The sequence below is a fragment of the Eufriesea mexicana genome, unplaced genomic scaffold (assembly GCF_001483705.2).
Source record: "Eufriesea mexicana isolate 0111107269 unplaced genomic scaffold, ASM148370v2 scaffold1824, whole genome shotgun sequence".
In the NCBI taxonomy this organism is placed as follows: Eukaryota; Metazoa; Arthropoda; class Insecta; order Hymenoptera; family Apidae; genus Eufriesea; species Eufriesea mexicana.
In genome coordinates this window covers 229,679-238,296 of record NW_016909928.1, presented here as the reverse complement: position 1 = coordinate 238,296, position 8,618 = coordinate 229,679, and the positions used below count along the sequence as shown (strand labels likewise).

Genomic DNA, 8,618 nt, shown 5'->3' with positions numbered 1-8,618 from the left:
GAGAACAGCGGAAGAATGGAATATAGAGTGAAAGAGAGAGGGAGAAAGAGAGAGAGAGAGAGGGAGAGGGGGGGAGGGGGAGGGAGGGAGAGAGAGAAAAAAGGAGAGGCAGAAAAAGAAGAGAAGGGACGTTTGAAGAGAGGAGGGGGTCGACGTCGTTTCAGTCGTCCTCCCGGATGTGCAGCATCGTTACACGGCATTCTTCGAGGCTGCGAGATCTCCCTTTCTTTCTTCCTTCGGTCGATGCGTTGACGTAACCGCGACAAAACAAATTCCTCTTCTCCACGCGCGAAACCTTTGCAATTCTCCTCGCTCCGATTTTGACTCTCCGAACCGCGTACCGCGTACGACCACCGTTCTTCTCCAAACTCCTATACGTTTCCTTATTTCTATCCTCTTACCCGTCCTCTCCTTCCATTTCCCTTTACTTTCCGAAACGATCGTATATCGCGAAACCTAACTATTTCGAAAATTACAAACTCATTTCGATAATCGCTTTATCCACTATCGCTATAGATAATTGCCAGATATCGTTACGTATTCAAATTTCTTCTCTTCTTCCTCTTCTTCTTCGCCGCGATACCTTTCGTCTCGTTCCGTCTCGTTTCGTCTGCAAGATTATTCTCTATAAACTCTCTGGATCTTATTCGAATATCGTCGTTTATGCGAGGAATCGTGGAATAATCGCAAGGATAATTTTATCGCGTCGAGTAGCGGATTAATATCGCGCGCCGTTATCCAATATCGATATACTAAGTCGCGAAGGAATTTTTGAAAGGCGTCGCAGCGTCCGAGTGGAATAGGTTATCGGACCAGCCGGATTTTCCGGGGGTTGTCGAGGGCAACGAAAAGGTGGCCGAGGAGGCGTAACATTAATCACGGGACAGGTATGTGCGAGGACTCGAGGTCGAAATCTTTTTTTTCCGAAAGAACGATGATCCACAATGGACTCCTCGGAATCCTCCCTGCTTACGCTTACGCGTGATCGATCGAAGAAAGGATCCTCCTGAAAAGTTACCGGCTCCTTCCTACCCACCTCGGGGACCTATTAAATCTTCCATTCGAATTCCAAAGAATCTCCTTCCAAAAGAACCACCGACGCGATATTTTTCCAGTGAAACGTTTCAATGCCCCGAGCCTCGGATCTGCCGTTTAAACTCGTGTCAACATTTTTTTTTCAATCTCTTTTTCTTTTTTTCTTTCTTTCTTTCTTTTTTTTTTTTTTTCCTTTTTTTCTTTTTTTTACCCTTCACACCGCCAAAACAGCTGTCAAATCTTTTCTCCTCTTCTCCTTCTTTCTTTCCTCTTTCCTTTCCTCCGCTTTATCGAAAGTCTCCGCTTATCGATTACGTCTTGAACGGTACTATACTCTCCGGTATACTCGATCCTCCTTCCAATTCCAATTCGAACTGCAAGGAACTGGAGGGAAAAGAAAAGGAGAAAGGAAGGAAATGAAAGAGAAAACGACGATAAATGGAATAGACGATAGCATTTGCGAAATACGATGCCGGCGAATGTGGTTAACGACGAGTCAGCTGATACGATTCACGAATCCTTCCATATTTCCGTCTTTTCTTTCTCTCTTTTCTTACGGGAGATCCTTTGGAAAGGAAAAAAGGAGGCAGAAGGAAAAGATGGAGCATAAGAATCGGTGGTACTCATAAGCCAGCCAGGATATAACAGGTAAAACAGGTTTGTGGGCGTCCAGAAACGTGGACTACCTGCATCGGTTCTCGAAGGGGTCCTTCTTCAAACTCGCCTGCCGATTCTTGCGGAAGAAAACGGAAGAAAGGGGAGAAACGCGGCACCTATGCACCTGTTCGTTAAGTAACGACGGTTAACGTCTCTAAACTGACGCGCGCGCACCGTGATTTTTATCTTCAAAGAAACCGTACGACGCACGAGCAAGAAATTTCAGCTTTCGATAAAAATGGCGTTGGAAATGACCGAATCGTTCGCCGGCGACTTTGTACGTTCGCGTACACGCGGTGTTTCGAAAGGACGACTCGTAGAGAAAATATCCGGGCAATCGAGTGTTCCGCGTTGATCGAGGTAAATCGAAGTTTAGTCAGCGGCAGACGCGACGCGCCGCGACGCGCCGCGACGCGCCACGACGTAACTTAATCGCCTATGCAAACGATAAGATTCGCGAAAAGGCGAATCGACGAGAAGGAGAATTAAATCGGGCGACGATAGAAAGGAAGAAAAGGAGAGATTACTTTTTAGAGGTCGTTGGAATATCGACTTCTTATCTCTTATCAGCTTATCAGAATTATTCGAGGCGCGATTACTTTCCGTCAGATTCGGTGATCTAACGTTTTATCGGCTCGACGGATACCTTGCCGGCTAACGAAACTCCGATATTCTTTCTATTCCGAGTAAATCGGATCGTCTCTTACGAGTTCGTTAACCCTCGATCGGACCTCGTCCACGCTTCGATTCGTTCCATCGTTTTTCCGGCACCATCGATTTCTACGTTTTAGTTATCTTTATTCCGACGAAACGTGTTCGCCAATGTATAAAAAAGAAAAAGAAAAAGAAAAAGAAAGAAAAAAAAAAAAGGAAGAAAGAAAAAAATTAGGCTTTTTCCCGTACCCGGAAGAATCGTCGGTCTTATGCCGACCAGAGACTATGAACTTTCTCTTATAAACGCAACGTTTCCGTAATTCAAAAATTTCGTTCCATCCGAATTTCAAAGGTAGAGGAAAAAGGAAGCGAGCAAGTTTCCCTTAAGATCGATCATTTTCGCGTTACGCGAACCAGCAGCGGCGACCGATAACCTATAATTTCGTCGTTTCCATTTAAAAGGATACGCGTTGACGCGTTAAAGAGAAGTAAAAAAGAGAAAAGGAATAAAGAAATAAAAGGAAAAATAAGAGAAAAATTGGATGGACACTCGGGGAAATTTGCGTGGATCGAAAGACGAAAAGGGAGTAACGAAAATAGATTTCGATCGATCGAAAGGACGATACCGAGCTCGAGGGTATAGAGATGGGTGCTCGCGAAACGGCAGGTCCACGTCGACAGTCAGGATCGCGATTACGAGGAAGCTACGAGGAAGTCGGTAAAACCCCCTCCAACGTCCCATGGTATTTCCCACTCGATTACAACGCTTCGATTATTTCCGTTCGCGCCGTATAACCAGCTATCTATCTATCCTCGTTCGACTCGAAGGGTCGCGCGTTCCGGTGGTCCATTTGTCTCCGTTCGTCGAACGCGTTATACGGCGCGGCAAGTGGCGCGCATGCGCTCTGTCGCTAGTCTCTCGCGGCGTGCGAGAGCGGAGTGGGAGGTATGGCGGCAAGCTTCCAGCGGAGATCGCGACCGCGGTTCAGTCGCTCGCCAGCTCCGAAATCGAGTGGGTTAATTTTGTCGCGTACTCGTCGTTGTCGTCGTCGTCGTTGCCGTCGTCGTTGCCGTCGTCGTCGTGACTTTCAAAGCTCGCGAGACGAATCGAATCGTGTTGGAGGTGAAAGGAGATCCGTTTCGTGTTTCGCATCCTCCTCGAATTTGGCTACTACTACTACTACTACTACTACTACTACTACTATTACCGCTGCTGTTGCTACTACTGCTACTGCTACTACTGCTACTGCTACTACTCCCTTGTAAACCTCCTTCGTGTTTCGCATCCTCCTCGAATTTGGCTACTACTACTACTACTACTACTACTACTACTACTACTACTACTACCGCTGCTGTTGCTACTACTGCTACTGCTACTACTGCTACTGCTACTACACCCTTGTAAACCTCTGATGATAACCTCGCCTCGAGAAGACTCGGCGAGAAAGAGAAGCAAGAGAGCGAGAGGAAGGGAGAGTGATTCGAGTGGTGCCGACTGTGATACACTTAGCCGCGTAGATAGCCGCGCTCTGTGATATACGCGTACACACGCATGGATATTTCGATACCTCTGAACTTTTCTCCCACGGACACCGAAAGCTGATGTTCGCGTAAAGATATCCCAAACCGTTCGTCGCGGACCCTATTTCTGTGCAAATGTATATATATATATAAATACACGCATATATATATATATATACGTATCTGTGTGCGTGCGTGTGTGTATATACATATGTATGTATATATATGGGGAAATCTACGCGATCGTTGAAAGATATCGAAAGGAAAATATAAATAAATACGTATAGAAGGTGCGAAGGGAAGAGGACAGAGAGGGGAAAAGAGAGGGACAGAGAAAGATAGAGACGGGTAGCGGAAGAAAAGATACACGTGCGCGTGGTTGGTGTCTCGAGGATACCTGTGGATGCCGGACTGGAGTCGCGACATATTAGGGCGCGGATTTCTGCCCGATGACCACCGAGGAGATTCGTTTCTACTCGCTAGCCGATCTTCGACGCTGATATTACGCCGCATCGGACGGTTTATCGGCTAACCCACGATCGAGGTAACCACGTTTTTTTTTCTTTTTTCTTTTTTTTTTTCTTTTTTTTTACTTTCCTCGTCCTCTTCTCGTTTAAACTTTCGCGTAGCCGCTACTCGCCAACCGACCGCTACTTTTTAAATGGCCACGCGAACCGACCACCGCTCGTTCGTCTCCTCGTTATTCCATTTTTCCCACAGTTGCCGCGCTATTACTCCGTTTATTCCTACATTTTCGTCCATTTCGTCGATTCGTAATTCGAATTAATCCTTTCAACGGTCGGCGATGCGTTACGTAATATTATAGGTAATATTATAGGTAATATTATAGCGGGAAGATGGATCGCCGTTTTTATTTATATTCCTTTTTTTCCATTTTTTATCTTAAGAAGAAGAAGAAGGAGGAGGAGAAGAAGAAGAAGAGGAGGAGGAGAAAAGAAAAGGCAAAGAGATTTGCGTACGCGCCGCGGACAACCTGCTTCTCGTAATTTCGTAAATTACCGTTCAAGTTTAACAATGCCCGTTGCGATCGAGATTCCCGTTGTTATCGGGTGTACGCGGTAAAAGAGAAAAGGTTAAAAAATTCGCAAGTATTCTCCGTATTTACACGCGCGTTCGTCGTATACGACGCGTATCGGCAAAGTTTAACGTTATCGCGGTTTATCCATTTTTTATCATATTGAACAGGATGAATTATGGAATGGATTATTCTTCTCGGTATGCTTTGTCATTCGAATTAACGATTTTGTTGGAGGAAAATCGGCTGGACGAGGGTCTCTCGAGGGTTTTTCGAGGGTCGTCCAACGCCGAGAGAAATTCACGCAGCCGATGATTTAACGATACACCGGATCGCGTGTATCCGGCCGCGACGATCGAAATATTCGGCTTGCCGTAAACAAACCTCTTGGACGTCGCGTATTTCCTACTTCTCCGCTTAATAACCCTTCCCTCTTTTCCCCTTATGCAGCGAAACGCGTAAACCTCGCCGGTATTTACCAGCGAGATACCTTTTTAACCCAATGTACCCTCGAAACGTACAATTTCTTAGTCGATTAATCGATTAACGGGAGGAATAAAAGTAACGACTGGCGAGGAAATAAAAAGTATCTGCGAGGTTCGAGGATCGGAAGGAGATGGAAGGAGTACGGGAGGCGATTAGGCAAGGAATATAGGACGAAAGGGTATAAAGTGGTGGGGATAAGGAAAGAGGAGAAAAATTGACTTTAACCTCTTTGTCCCCTGTACACTTGGATTTGCAACTGTGCGAAGGATTTACGTACCTCTTCCTCCCCTCCCGTTCTCTTTTCCATCCACCGACACGCACGCACGTCGCACGCACGCACGCACGCACGCACGCACGCACACAGCGAACCAGCGCCCTAGCGTGCGCGACGCGACGGCTAAGCGGAGCGGCTGTTGCTTACGCTCGTTGATCGTTATTCAGGAAGTTGCACGTTATCATTTACATAACACGTGAGCTCGAACAAAATCATGCATAATTCCTTCCTCCTTAGCGCGGCCGCGTTACCACTTCTCTCTTTATTTTCCTTTTTTTTTTCCCCCGGCTAGGAAAAAACGAGAGGAGTCTGTGCGTCGCCTCTGTTCGTCAAAGTCGAGCTTCTCGCGAATCTCCGTCGGACAAGCGTCTCCTTTATCTCTACGTCCGCGTTCGCTCGTGCCTATTCACCGAGATCCGGGAAGCGGTTCTCTCTTCGACTCGCGCGACTCGCGCGCCTCGCTCCGCCACAATTTGCCCCATCTTTCTCATCGAGTTACGTATCGCGAGCTTTCAGCCGATCCGTCTTATCGGTCCACCTTCCTTCCACCTTCGTTCTTCGTTACGCCGCCGTTATCCACCACGTTCCGTTTATCCCGTCTCGTAATTTTTACTCCGCGAATTAACGCGCCAACCCGATATACCTATGATACTGGTATATATGCTATAGGAGGGAGAAAAAATCGAGTATCCGGAGAGCGAAGGAGGAGGGCGGAGGTTGGCTGGAAAGATGTCGGCGTGGATTTTCTATCGGAGCACGAGAGGGCTGATAAGAGGTTAAAGGGGAGAACGGGCGTATAGAAGGAAGAGGAAGTGGGAGGACGGGAGCGCATGGGGGCGCATGGAGGCGCATGGGGGACGAAGGGAGAGACGGGAGAAGAAAGCCTTTGGAAAGGTAATTCCGGCCGGAAGAGCCGGGAACCCGGAAGCGCTCGGGAGGAAGCACTACGCTGGCAGGGTGGCAAGGGGGATGGAAAATTCTCCAGCGCCTCGAGGGAGAGGGCTCGATCGATCGTTAAGATCACGGGACAGCGAGGTGTCGACGTCTAACCACCGGCAAATTTCTACCCGCCACGCTCCTCCTTCTTTCGTTATCGTTATTCTTCTCGACCAGCCTTTCGCTCTTTTATTATTTTCCGTTTCTTCTCCAAGCTGTTCGCGCCTTCTCGCTTTAGCCGAAAACCCTCCGATCGATCCAGCCGTTAATCGAGCTTTAACGTAACCCAAGTTGCTCGCCGATAAGTACGCGACGTTTCTTTGCTTTTGCTTTTACGCGACCTTCTCCTCGAATCGAGTACGAAGAAGAAGAAGAAGAAGAAAAAGAAGAAGAAACGATTCGTAAGTTTTACCGCGCGCTTCTTTCCTATAAGCCGTGTCGGGAAAAATAACGCACACGCGTAAACGCTGATATAGGGACGATAAAACCGAGTACGAAACAAAACGCGTGTTATTACGTTATTCTATCCGCGTGTGTGCAAATTTCAATCTTACGCGCGCGAATAAGCGCCGTTCTACGCTCCTTTCTCCCGACGAAACTTTTCATTCCCGCGGAAGAAACGAAGCTTCCTATTCTTGCGCGGATCTCGCGTTGATCTTACGAAAATATCGATCCCGAAACGGGCTACGTATTCGTCAACGCTTTCCGTACCATCGTCCTCGCGTCGAGATGAAATTTTTCTCTCGTTCAAACGATCGAATCGATCGAACCACGCTGATAAGTTATTTCGAACGACGTATTACCATTTTTCGGTAATCTCTTAAGATTCGAATCGCGAGAACGAGTATATACGTACTTATCGCGAAGGTGTCTGAAATTTTCGGTCGGAACGCGCGTTTTCTCCGTTTCGTTTTTCCGCCACGCGTTCAAACGCGCGTAATTTTAATCGAACAAATCGGGATCTTTGGTCCCTTTCATTGGCGACATTTTTTACTTTTCCTAGAATTTCCTTGACCATTTTTTCTTTTTTTCTTTTTTTTCCACTTTGCCACCGAGGTAACACGTACGTAAATTAACTTTTTAGTCTCGCGATGGGAACAACGAGTTGGTAAAAATTCGCGTTGAAGAAAAGAATCCGAGCAAGGAGGAATAAGATGCGTAATTTGGAGGAGGAAAAAAATAAATGGCATAACGAGAAACATTCCAGAATACGTGTCCGGCTATGCGTTTCCTTCTCTACGCGAGGAAGAGAACCGGTCTGTATCCGGACCGGAAGCGCGGACCTTGGACTTTTCTTTTTCGCTATGTCCGTCTCGTTCTATCGCGTTCTTCCTTCGAAGAATTCGACGAGCGCGGTCAATTCCATCTTCTTCTTCTTCTTCTTCTTCTTCTTCTGCTTCTTCTCTCTTCCCGTTGCTTCCCCCCCCCCCTCTCTCTCTCTGTCTCTCCCGCTCTATCTCTGTCTCTTTCTCCACTCTTCTCGTGTCTCTTGCTTCCTTTTCCCTTTCTCCGCGTTTCTTAGCGAGCCGTCTCTTAGCCGAGGTGTCCCTTCTTTCTCGTTCGTCCGGTTAATTCCAAGAGGGAGCAAAAGGAAGCAGACGGTCGCGATAGATGGCATCCGGTTCCCTTCGTTCGAGGAAAACTGGAGGAGGAAGTCGCGTTTAAAATACCTTCCTCGCTCTTCCATCGATTCGTTTTTCTTTTTCTCTTTCTCTTTCTCTTTCTTTTTCTTTTCTCTCCTTCGAAACCACCTCCTTTGCCAGTCGAAAACTATAATCTCGCGCGCATGCGAGATACCGTGGAACCTTTACGATCTCGGCTCGAGCCTTCGCTCGTCGTCTTCTCGCGGAGATAAATGCTCCGTAATTTATTTTTCGTATTCGCGCGATAAGACGTTTACGCGTCGAGTATCGGGCGTTTAATCGGAGAAGCGCGTAACGGAAAATACGCGTAGGAAATCTCAGCTGATCGGTAATTTCGCCGGTTACGGACAATCGCGAAAAGAAAGCGACGTTGTCG

The 8,618-nt window shown here is 47.2% G+C and overlaps 1 protein-coding gene across 1 annotated transcript in view; it reads left to right on the top strand.

Annotated features, from left to right (window-relative positions):
• The first annotated feature begins 4,067 nt into the window (after positions 1–4,067).
• The window catches only part of aop (ETS variant transcription factor anterior open), an 18,251-nt gene continuing 13,700 nt past the window's right edge, over positions 4,068–8,618 (top strand). The window contains exon 1 of the mRNA XM_017902488.1: positions 4,068–4,411. The gene's annotated coding sequence lies outside the window, so the exon portion shown is untranslated. The remainder of the gene's footprint in view (positions 4,412–8,618) is intronic.